Source organism: Neophocaena asiaeorientalis, unplaced genomic scaffold (assembly GCF_003031525.2).
Source record: "Neophocaena asiaeorientalis asiaeorientalis breed wild unplaced genomic scaffold, Neophocaena_asiaeorientalis_V1.1 scaffold515, whole genome shotgun sequence".
Taxonomy (NCBI): domain Eukaryota; kingdom Metazoa; phylum Chordata; class Mammalia; order Artiodactyla; family Phocoenidae; genus Neophocaena; species Neophocaena asiaeorientalis.
Window position 1 is genome coordinate 2,036,273 of NW_020175829.1, and position 12,925 is coordinate 2,049,197.

A 12,925-nucleotide genomic window follows, 5' to 3' on the forward strand; every position below is an offset into this window, starting at 1 on the left:
CTGCCCCGGTGCCTCCCTCCGTCCTTCCCTCCCTCCCCCCTCCCCCACCTCGCGAGGGACGCGGCGCCCAAGTCTTCCCCCGCTGGAAAGTGAAAGTCGCAAGGAAGGGATCCGGGCGTCCCGGCCATCCGCGGCTGGGCCAGGAGCCCCGCACCCCGGCCCCGCGCGCTCCTTGCTGGACTGCGTGGCCAAGTGGACTTACGAAAGGGAGCGGGGGGAGCCCCGAGCGCGGGGTCCCCGCGGGTGCAGGAGCCGCTGCGGCGGGGCCGCGAGCTGCGCGGCGGACTCCTGGTCCCGCGGCGGCGGCGGTGACTGGCTCCCGCCTCCTCCTCCTCCTGGTCCTCCGCCGCCACCTCGGCGGCTCGCCCTGCTAGACAGTTGCTCTCCCTCGGCCGGGGACTGGAGAGCGCCGAGCGGCCCCCGTGACGTGGAGGGGAAGGAGGAGCGCCTCCGCCACGCTCCCGCAGAGGGAGCTCCCGCCCCTGCACTCGGGGGTCCAGGCTTCGCGCTCGAGACAAAGTTCCCAGGCGGCGCGCTCCGCTCTCTGCCGCTGCCCTGAGCGTCAGGCGGGTTCGGTTCCCTGCCCACATTAAACAGCAAGAAAGTCGAGGTCTGGAGAGCTAAGTGACTTGCCCAGAGATGCTCAGGGGGCGGTGACAAACCAAACACATCTGCGACTCCTTGCTTTTCCCTCTGCGAGGCTCCGGTCCTGCAGGAATCGCCTCGCTCTCATTGGTAAGACCAGGATAGTGTCCCACGCAGCCTGGAGAAATATCATCTAGGAGCAGCGTGGGAAGGGGGAGCTGTATGTCCAATAGTACGAAGTTGTGTTTCAGTCTGTGCCTACATTTCAAATAGACATTCTAAAGCTTCCTCTTTACCCTCAAGCGGGGGTGAAGGTGGCGGGCCGTGCCGGCACGGTATCCGGTCCCAATTCTGCTCACCCAATAATTGCCTGAAAGCAAGCACAACGCCTACTTAACCAACTGGGCAATATCTACGCCTCAGCCTTGGTAGCGGGCTCTTGGGACTATACTAACTCTGTGAAGTAGATGCCCTACGCTGTGCTTGTAATTCCCGACCTTCCAGACGTCTCCCGTGGCGCTCCAAGTCCCTGGGGGCCAGAGGCTCCTGGGCCCCGCTTCAGTCAGGGGATGCGCCGGGGAAGTCAATCCCAGCCGGTTTCTTCCTTCCGTCCTCAGTCAACTCACGTTGTCTGAGAGCCTGCTGTATGCCAGATGCGTTGGTGAGGAGCCAGAGAGGACCAGGTAAAACGTGTTAGGCCTTGAGACCCAGGGAATCCCAAAGAGGGAGCGCTGCATGGGACCCCATATCCTTTACTCCCAGGATCTGGAGTCTGCCCACAGTACTAGACACTCTGAGGCCACCCTGCCTTAAAAAAAATCCCTTGTGTTCGGGAAAGCAAGTATTTTAATATCCACCTTACAGACTTATTTTCAAGCAAATGACCAGCTTTGCATTCATCTCCTTCTCGCTAGTGCGACCTCCTCTTTCTGGAAGAGTCATTAAAGGTCACATTATTCACCCTTCTGGTCTCCCTCATGGTGATGATGATGATAAAAACAACTAAGGCTTCTGTTATCCACTGTGAGCACTGTTCTAAGCAGTTTATGCAGATTCATCTTTCAATCCCCACAACTTTATGAGGGAGAGGCCATTTCTATTCTGATTTTATGGAGGACCAGAGAGAGGTAAGTGAGGTGTAATAACGAACCTGTAAGGGACAGAGCCAGAACTCAGACCCGGGTGGTCTATCTCAGTGTTCATGCCATAAAAGTTGAGGAAATGGAGGCTTCCAGGGCTGGAATCCAAATAATCCACCAGCCATCATCAGCCTGGCTCACACCATAGATTCCAGTTACCTAAGCAAGGGGTGCTATGAAATCCATACACACACAATTCCTCCCAAGTTGGTCAATTGAAAAGTTCGAATATATCATATCATAAAGTAGTTGTCCATTCACTTACTTGCTCCCCTGTTTCCAACTCCCAGATCAACCTTTTTGTCATAAAGCAAATTGTTTCTATGGTGGGACCTTAAAAAAATACCTTTACCATAAAGTTTGTAAATTTTTTTTTTTTCTACTCAGACCATATTCAGCTCATTCCCTGTCTTCTTCAGTTAGTTACTCTCTTCCCTTAAAACCTTGCTCTAATCAGCATCCTAGGTCTTCAGAAAGGATGCCTCTAGGCTGGATGGTGGCCCCCTAAGGCCTCTGCTACACTCTACAGTGTACTTAGCATCCCCAGGGTATTAGTTTCCCAGGGCTGCCTAACAAATTACCACAAACTGGGTGACTTAAAACAGCAGAAATTTATTCTTTCACAATTTGGAGGCTAAAAGCCTGAAATCAAGGCATTGGCAAGGCTGTGATCCCTCTGAAGGATCTAGGAAAGAATCCTTCTCTGCCTCTTCCTAGCTTCTGGTGGTTGCTGGCAATCCTTGGCATTCCTTGGCTTATAGCTGCATCACTCCAATCTCTGCCCTGTCATTACATGAGCTTCTTTTCCTGTGTCTCATCTGTGTCCAAATTTCTCTCTTCTTTACGGACACCAGCCATTGGATTTAGGGTCACTTAAGTCCAGTATGACCTCATCTTAACTTGATTACAATACATATGCAAAGACATGAACTTTGAGGAGACACTAGTCAACCCAGTACAATCCCCAAAAGTCATCATCAGTGAAAATGTATTGCTTGAGCTAAGGATGCAAAGAGGCATAAATCACAGACCTTGCCCTCAAAGAAAGACACTAGTTACAGAGGTGGTCCCTGCACTCGGAACATAAATCACCAACAAGATAGGGGATGCTTAGAGTCAACTGACTGGGGCCAAATGGCAGCCATGCCAGAGGAATTCAGCCAAGGGGACACAGTCACTGAGGACACCACTAAAAGATTTCACTCAGAGTGGCAGGGCGGGTGGTGGTGAGTTCCAAGTAGATCCTTGAAGGAAAAGTAGGAAAAGCAAAGATAAGTAAGGAGGGCTTATCAAAAGCACAGCTCCAAGGGGGAAGGTGTGCCTGGCAGAATCTTACTTCTGAAGTTTTGCTGTAGAAATGAGAGGCTGAAAGGATGCAAATATCTACCATATGGAGTAGAAGAACATGGTGAATTACTTTGGCTATAATAATAGTATGCTGTAATGCTGCAGCCATTAGCATGTTGTGAAGTGGTCTCTCGTTCATTAATTTTATCTGGTCTTCAAAATGACAATCCTGAGTGTTATCATATAACCAAGGATCCTGGGGCTCAAAGGTCAAGTAACTTGTCCAGGTCAATCAGCAAATCAGTTGTAGAACTGGCAGGAAACACACTGGTCTCACTATTCCTCGTTCAGGAATTTCCCCATGAAATGATGTTGCCTCCTGGGTCAACCTTCCAGTACTGATTGTGGTGTTCTTGGCCCAAGGAAAGCATTTGAAGAACAGAGTAATCCTGCAAGAAATAGAAAGGCTCCTAAAAGCCATATAAATCCCAAATTGGAATTGTGAAAAACCCTCCCAAGCCATCTGAATTGGTTTCACGAAACCTTCTGAGGAATTTCCAATGTAGTAAAAAGTCTTCTTTGGCCTTCAGAAACATTATATGATCCAGTGGCCTTCTGCAGAACTCAGCTGTTTATCTTAAGGAAATAGGGGCTGAATGGAACTTGAAGGCATGCAGAGACATTGGTAAGAAGTTGAGGGGAAGTTGAGTACAAAAGACAAATTACATCACAAGGTGGTAAGGCAGCAGAAACTGATAATCGAAGCTCTGGGTCTGGGCTCACCAGCGTGGAGTCATACACGGACGACCAGATCTCGGCGTGTTTTGGAGCCTTTCTAATCAGAATTTGTAACTATGGCTACCAACTGGAAGCAAGCAGGAAGTCTAGCCTTGGGCTGAATGTCTGATGCTTAATATGTTTCCCTGGATTTTCCTTTACTTAGCAAGCAGGTAACTTGCCAAATTCTCTTCTGGCTGAGTCTTTAAAGGTATATTTAAGGATGAAATTCTTTTGCGACTAGTGTGATTCACTGAATTCTTGCTTGTGCAAAATGCCGCACTGGTTGCTATGGAAGAATACAAAAATATAAGACAGTCCCTGACCTTGAAGAAAATCCCATTTAATTTAGGAGACATGAGACACATAGAGTAAACATGGTATAAGTGAGACTACAAATGAAATTTGTAAGCAGTTTCTCATCACTCAGTTGTCTGTTCAGATGCAACTTTTCAAAACCAGGCCCTCCTGGCTCCCCTTTTAAAAACAATGGCTTGCCCCACCTCCATATCACCTTCTAGCCCTTTATCCTGATATGGCTTTATGACATCTATCACTATCTGAAATTAAATTTTTTTGAATTTAATTATTAAATTAAATGTTTGCTTGTTTACTCTAGACATACTCAAGACATAATAACCATTAGGACATGGAATTTGTCATGTTCTTTGCTGTATTCCTAGCACCTAAAACCATGTTGAACACACATTAGGTGCTCACTAAATATTTGTTAAATAAATGAATAAAATACATATTAATCAACTGAAAATGGGCTAAGATAACTTGGATTAATGTATGTTTCCCACATTTGCCTTATAAGAATCACCTAACCAGCTGTCAAAAAAATTCCCTGAAGGTTTTGATTCAGTAAGCCTGGAGTAGGGCCCAGGAATCTGTATTTTAAAGAAGCATCCCCAGTGACTCTTTTAATGGGGCAGCATTGGAAACACAAGGTTAATGCAGTGATTGATGGTGGGTGAAAGAGAAAAATGAAGTGATAAGAGCAGGTGCCTGAGGTCAGTGGCTGCTCATTGGAATCTCATCACTGAGTGATGAGAAACTGCTCATTGGGGGAGATTTAAAAAGTACTGATGCATAGATGCACAGATTCCAGATGAATGAAATTAGAATCTCTGCCAGTGGGTCCTGGACTTGGGCCAGTTTTAAAGTTCCTCAGGTGATTTTCATGATCAGCCAAGGCTGAAAACCCCCTAAGGTCTGTGGAAATATTTTATCAGTACTCCAAGTATATTGCTAGGTTGTGCTCCAGTGGTCCAGCTTCTTGGATCCCTCAGCTGCAACCCTTGATCTCCTAGTCTGGAAGGGACATGTGTAACTCGGTTTGTGGTGAACTATAGTAGCTTTTTGCTCTTGTTTTTTAAAAAATGTCATTTAAAGCAACAACTGAATGTAATCTCTTATACTTCATGGCTGGAGTGGAAAACACCTACAAGAATATATTTTTTTTTTTTCAAGAATATTTTTATGGTGAGAAAGCCAGGGTGCCCTGAGCAGAGCCTAGATGGGCAGAATTGAGTCACAGAGCCCAAATGCTATGCTTCTAATACAATGAGGAAAGCATAGGAGAACACTGAGTTTCTCTCATGGGCCTGGAGAAAGGTGATAGGTGGCTCAGGAAAGAAAGCCAAGGGGAAGATGTAGAAAGAGTCTATAGATGTAGGTCTCAGCCTGGCTGCGTATTATAATCACTTGGGGAGCTTAAGTCATTATTGATGCCCAGACATTCTCAAAGATTCTGCTGTTATGGATATAGGGGTGTAGTGTGAGTGTGTGTGTGTGTGTGTGTGTGTGTGTGTGTGTGTGTGTGTGTGTGTGATGCAGCAGCGTTGTTAATCAGAGGTTTACAGAGAAAGGGGGGAGCCTGGTAACTTACTCCTCATAGAAACAAAAGCTACTATGTGCCAGCCACCGGGATGCCCGCTTTGCACAGATTATCTCATTTAATTCTCAGGAACATCTCAGGAGGGAGGCACCTTGGTAGCTCCATTTCAGACATGGAATGAGACCTAGGGAGGGTCACAAAGTTCCATAACCAGTGAGTGGTGGAGCCAGGATGTCAGGTGAGTCTGCGCTCATACCCACCGTCCTATACTGCTTCAACCAGAGCGGGGTCTAAAGAGAACATCCTTGAGGAGAAATTCCCTGTGGTAGGGGTCATGTCCAGTCAACCTTAGGTTGTTTGCTGTGCTGTGCTCTCACTCCTTTCCCTTTACCACCAAGCCTTCAGTGAAGCCTGCCCCACAAGAGCGGGGGTGGGTGGGGCTTTGGGGGAAAGACCAGGGGGGTGAGATTAGTATGCGGTAGAGAGCTTTGGGGGTGAGGACAGCACTAGTGGCTGCGAGCAATGCCCAGGTACCAAGCTGACCGGCTTGCTGCTGGAATTTCATAGAAAAGCAGCTACAGGGACTTCCCTGGCGGTCCAGTGGTTGGGACTTCCCCTTCCAATGCACAGGGTGCGGGTTTGATCCCTGGTTGGGGAGCTAAGATCCCACATGCCTCCGTGGCCAAAAGACGAAAACATAAAATAGAAGCAATATTGTAACAAATTCAATAAGGACTTTAAAAATGGTCCACATCAAAAAAATATAAAAAAAAAAAAAAAAGAAAGAAAGAAAGGAAAGCAACTACAATGGGAGAGCCCATTCTTGGGAAAATGTAGAACAACAGGGGTACCTAAAGACAGGGAGGTGGTGGACTTTGCCCTGTACATCGACTGAGGGCCTCAAGTCATTCTACTTGGCTTCTAAAGGAAAAGGAGATGCACGGCTACAGAGACTTAGGGCTCTCTGGTTTACATTACTACACATAATCATTCGTGGCACAGAGCTAAGCTCTTCCAAATTTCACTGTTTACTCCTTTTTTCACCCTGGTTTTTTATTTGGCTGAGAACCAACATTTTTTTTTCTTTCCTTTTTAAAAAAATTGAGGTATAGTTGATTTATAATGGTGTATTAGTTTCAAGGAATTATATATATATAATATATATGTATATATATTAAATATATGTATATATGTGTATATATATATATATTTTTTTTTTTTTTGAGGTACGCGGGCCTCTCACTGTACCCTGGTTTTTTATTTGGCTGAGAACCAACATTTTTTTTTCTTTCCTTTTTAAAAAAATTGAGGTATAGTTGATTTATAATGGTATATTAGTTTAAAGGAATTATATATATATAATATATATGTATATATATTAAATATATGTATATATGTGTATATATATATATATTTTTTTTTTTTTTGAGGTACGCGGGCCTCTCACTGTCGCGGCCCCTCCTGTTGCGGAGCACAGGCTCTGGACGTGCAGGCCTAGCGGCCATGGCTCACAGGCCCAGCCGCTCCACGGCATGTGGGATTCTCGCAGACCGGGGCACGAACCCGTGTCCCCTGCATCGGCAGGCGGACTCTCAACCACTGTGCCACCAGGGAAGCCCTATATTCTTTTTCAGATTCTTTTCAATTATATGTTATTACAAGACATTGAGAACCAATATTTTCTTAAACCTCTTCATTTCCATCACCAGCATTGCTTTTGGGGCCATTTTTACCCAAGAGATATAGTTTTTGTTTCGTTTAATCATTTCACGACAGTTAATGAGTAGGCAGTAATGAACAGAGAACAAAAAAGCTGTGCTGAGATGAATATGCTGAGGGATTGGCAAACTCACCCACCAACTCGGTGACTTGCCTCACCACTTCCTTGCCGCCAGCTTTGAAGGACATGAGCCAACGTCATATCTCAGCCACAATGCCAGGTGTCATTGAACTTCAAGGTGTCTTGTGAACAGCGAAAAACAGAAATGTTAACTGCTTTTACCTTTAGAAGTACCACTCTTTACATTACAGCTTCAAATGTTTGCATCTACTGTTCCTACTTTAAAGTCCCTAGCAGAGTAGCCTAAATGAAAGAATATGAACTTACAAATATGTCCAAGGAATTTAGAAGTTAACTATGTAGCTTTTACTTGGGACTTTAAATGGAGGCGACTTGATTTGACATGGCCTCAAATTCTGTTCCTCTTATTTAGGTGGTAAGAGAACTGGGGACATGAGAACATTATGATTAAGTTTAAGCAGATAACACATATATATAGAATCTAAAAAAAAAAGGGGGGGGCTCTGATGAACGTAGGGGCAGGACAGGAATAAAGATGCAGACATAGAGAATGGACTTGAGGACATGGGAAGGGGGAAGGGTAAGTTGGGACAAAGTGAGAGAGGTGTGGACATATATACACTACCAAATGTAAAATAGATAGCTAGTGGGAAGCAGCTGCATAGCACAGGGAGATCAGCTCGGTGCTTTGTGACCACCTGGAGGGGGGGGATAGGGAGGGTGGAAGGGAGACACAAGAGGGAGGGGATATGGGGATATATGTATACATATAGCTGATTCACTTTGTTATACAGCAGAAACTAACACACCATTGTAAAGCAATTATACTCCAATAAAGATGTTTAAAAAAATGTAACTACAAAGAAAAGTACATAATTCTAAATACATTTCTGTGATTGCATTTAAAAAAAAAAGTTTAAGCAGAAACTTACCACATGAGATGAGAAGAAATAGAAGACGAGGGAGTCCAAAGAAATACACGTGGAGGTTACGTGCTACCAGCCCTCACAGTCTTGAGAATCCAAAGGGACTTAAAATACAAGTCCTATGGGCACATGCATTCAATTAACAAGGTAGTTTTCTGTGAAAATTGAGTTTGGGCAATATCTCAGATGAATAAACTTTACACATTCTTTATGCCTGAAACTCCCTAGATTGAAAAGGAGAGAGCCCAAGAGCAGATACCAATGTATTCATATTGAAACTCTTCCAGTAAGACTTCTGTATTCCATTTTCTACCAATGAGTATCTCCGTCTGTCCTGCCTGTCATCCACCAAAGTGAACAAACACTGACACCTCAGAATGTGTAGGTGGCAGAAGTAGGGTCACTGTCACTCAGAGTGATGTTCACAGTTTTAATCATAACATATTTTCAGGCAGATAATTTTGGTTGAGACAGAGGAAATATATGATACCTAACAGCATGAGTTGTGAAGCCAGATTACCAGGTTCGAATTCCAGCTCTACCACTTGGTAGCTGTGTGACTTTGGGCCAAGTTACTTCATCCTATACCTCAGTTTCCTCATCTATAAAATGCAGATATTTCCTACCTCATAGGGTGTGGTGAATATTAAATGAGTTAACACATCGGAAGTGCTTATAACAATGACTGGTATATGTTAAGTGCTCAATAAATATTAGCTCTTACCCCACCCCTGCCCCTGCCTTGCACAGGTTTTTTTTTTTTTTTTTAAATAAATTTATTTACTTATTTTTGGCTGTGTTGGGTCTTTGTTGCTGCGCTCAGGCTTTCTCTAGTGGTGAGCAGGGGCTACCCTTCGTTGTGGTGCACGGGCTTCTCACTGTGGTGGCTTCTCTTGTTGCAGAGCACAGGCTCTAGGTGCGTGGGCTTCAGTAGTTGCGGCATACTGGCTCAGTAGCTGTGGCTCGTGGGCTCTGGGGCGCAGGCTTAGTAGTTGTGGTGCACGGGCTTAGTTGCTCCGAGGCATGTGGGATCTTCCTGGACCAGGGCTCGAACCTGTGTCCTCTGCATTGGCAGGCGGATTCTTAACCACTGCGCTGCCAGGGAAGCTCCAGGGTTTTTTTTTAACTGGCAGTGTGGAGTTTGTACATCTGACTACTTTCCCGCACATGGGCATGTACTTACTTCTCGCAGCCAGTCAAACCACTTCCCTGGCTAGTGACTGCTTTGGAACAAGCAGATGGCACAATTTTGTCTAACGACATACAATTTCCTGGGGTGGTGGTGTTCAGGGAAGGTTTCTTCCCAAAAGACGTGCATTGGAAGAAAATTTTCCTTCCTTCTTATAATAATGCTGTTTCTGCATGTACACCTGCCTATAACAGCAGAGCCATCTTGGCACTGTGAAGGGAGCTGGAAGAAAGATGAAAACAATCATGATATTGTTGAATTAAAGAATTAACCAACCCCCAAATTCCTACCTCTGGACTTAATATATGAAATAATACATTTTCCATTATGAGTATGGTTTTCTGTTATCATACTTGAAAACACCCTGATTGATACTTCTTGAGTATCTAGTATGTTTGAGATATTTTGTTAGAAACACAAAGTGCAAAACCCTAAACCTGACCTCGACAAGTTTTCCAGCTACTTGAGGGAGATGAGCCATTGAAAGAAAACTAATACCAAGCAGTAAATATTAAGTGCTTGGCCTGAGAAAGCAGCACAGGAGGTCATATATGAGGAGAGGGCTCAAAGATGGACATAGATGGACAGATGGGAACATTCCCGGTAGTATAAACAAAATGTTGGCTAGAGTTAGGGATTGTATTAGTTTGCCAGGGCTGCCATAACGAAATACTACAGACTGGGTGGCTTAAACAACAGAAAATTATTTCTCAAAGTTCTGGCGGCTAGAAGTCCAAGATCAAAGCGTCAGCAGGGCTGATTTCATTCTGAGTCCTCTCTCCTTTGTTTGCAGATGGCTGCGTTTTTGCTGTGTTCCTTATGGTCTTTTGTCTGTTCACATGCACCCCTGGTATCCCTTTGTATGTCCAAAGTTTTTCATGTAAGGACACCAGTCAGACTGCATTAGGACCTACATTAATTGCCTTATTTTAATTTAATGGTCTCTTTAAAGGTCCTATCTCTAAATACAGTCACATTCTGAGATACTGAGGGTTAGGACCTCAACATATGAATTTGGAAAGGGCACAATTTCAGTCTATAAAAGGGACGAAGAAGGAGCTTAAGAGTAAAAGGTTAGAGATGGCTGGAGATGAAGCTGGAAGGTTACATCAGGACCAGAGAGCTAGGGGCCTCAAACGTTGGGCCTAGATTTTACTCTCGCAGTAGCAGCAGGGAAGTAAAACAGACCCTTAGGAAGAATAATTTGCCGGAGCGTGCTGCAGGTTTTTATAAGGCAAAGAACTAGGGTGAGAGAAACGGGATAGGGCTGCACATAGTCTAGTCCTGATAAAGGACTGAGCTCAGGAGGGGAATTCGAAGTGACTAACTGAAAGAGAAATGGAGGACGAAAGGACAAGATGTATGCTTGGACATTCCCAGCAATCAGGCCAGGGGAGGCTTATGCTGTAAATTCAAGTCTTAAAAGGAAATGTTGTGGGGCTTCCCTGGTGGCACAGTGGTTGAGAGTCCGCCTGCCGATGCAGGGGACACGGGTTCGTGTCCAGGTCCGGGAAGATCCCACATGCCGCGGAGCGGTTGGGCCCATGAGCCGTGGCCGCTGAGCCTGCGCGTCCGGAGCCTGTGCTCCACAACAGGAGAGGCCACAGCAGTGAGAGGCCCACGTACCGCAAAAAAAAAAAAAGGAAGTGTTGTGAGTCCTGGGACATTGGGGTTCCAGCTTTCTAATATTTAGGAGTACCTGTCTGAAAGGAAATACGATTCCTTGTTGGGTATGGAGTATCCTGGAGATATTCAGGAACTTAGTTTTATAGAAAGGATACAAATATCAGAGAAGATTGCATTATTAGATATTCTTGGAAGTCCCTCGTATGGCTTAGGGTCCAGAAGCTTGTTTCATTTAGAACACAGAATAGGCAAAACATCTAGCCAATACCCCAAATCACCCAATCATCTCACAAGGAAGATCTGAGGTAAGGTAGCTCTCCGGACCCCAACCCTGCTTGAAGTAGACTCTTTTGTTTAGTTTGGGCAATACTCAACATGCCTCCACTAGGTGTTAAGTCAGTTGCCAGTTGGTATACTTAATGTTAAATGGGCTTGGAAAACTAAGTTTAAGAATTTGATCACTAAAATGAAAACTCAGAATTGCAAGATATCTTATACTATAAACTTAGAATGTATAACTTTTGTAAATTGTAATCACTAAACAAAATACCTGCTTTTAAGTTATTTTTTTTTAATATTTTTAAATTACAAAAGAAATGTGTGCGTGGCTTTTTTTTAAAGTTGAAAGTAAACTGTAATATATCCTTCCAACTTCCCCAGTCCCTTAGGGACAGGCACTGCAATTTTATTTGTAGCATTCCAGACCTTTTACTTGACATCTCCCATACCACACACATACTTATACATACAAATACACATTTCATAGCTTATAAAGTAGATATACCACGCATAATATAAAAATATGTATATTTATATGGCTATATAAATATAGCCATATAAATATATATATTATACATGCACTCAAAGGCATATAATTTTCTTTAAACTTTTTATTTTATATTGGAGTACAGCCGATTGACAATGTTGTGACAGTTTCAGGTGCACAGCAAAGGGACTCAGCCGTACATATACATGTATCCGTTCTCCCCCAAACTTCCCTACCACAGAGGCAGAAAGGCATATAATTTTTATTTAACACAACCAGGATTTGTACTAAATACTGTCTAACAATTTGCATTTTTCAGTTACTTATATATATAAGTATATTGTATATTTATATATACTGTATATATTTCCCACGTTAGTGCATATATTCCCAAATGGCCCATGTTTTAAATATCTCCTTAAGTAATGAAAGCCAAATAGACCACCTCAGGTATATTATTCAAAAATTAGAAAAATAGGGTAGTCTAAGAAAATGATAATGGAACAGTAAAATTCTTGTCAGTTCTCAAACATTACAACATGTAGGGTTCAACTTCATCCTGAACATTTTCAATGGACTCTCAAAGGAAGAAAAATGAAATGATCTGTCTTTACACTTTTATGAATAGGCAAACATTTTCAGGTGCTATCTTTTCAGATATTTAAAATTTTTATCTGAATACAAAGAATAAACACAGAGTACCAATTTCAAAGTTGCCAAAGGGTGCATGTAGTTAAAAGTCTTCCTTTCCCCTTAGTTCCCCAGTCCCATAATTCTTCTCTCCACAAGCAACTGTTGACAAGTTTCTTGTGTATTCTAAAGATATTTAAGATTCTGTACATTTAAAATAAGAAAATATCAAAAAGCAACACCATATCGCTCCTCCCCATCCCCGCCCCCGCCAAAGTTCCAGCACTTGCTAGGGTAATTTTTATTGCAATTTTGACCTGTCTACTCAAATGAGAGAGAAGTGACAGAATTAGGCC

General features: G+C 43.7%; 1 protein-coding gene across 1 annotated transcript in view; it reads right to left on the reverse strand.

Moving 5' to 3' along the window:
* Window positions 1–394, reverse strand: part of GCNT4 (glucosaminyl (N-acetyl) transferase 4) — a 24,843-nt gene extending 24,449 nt beyond the window's left edge. The window contains exon 1 of the mRNA XM_024732760.1: window positions 203–394. The gene's annotated coding sequence lies outside the window, so the exon portion shown is untranslated. The remainder of the gene's footprint in view (window positions 1–202) is intronic.
* Between the last annotated feature and the right edge of the window lie 12,531 nt (window positions 395–12,925).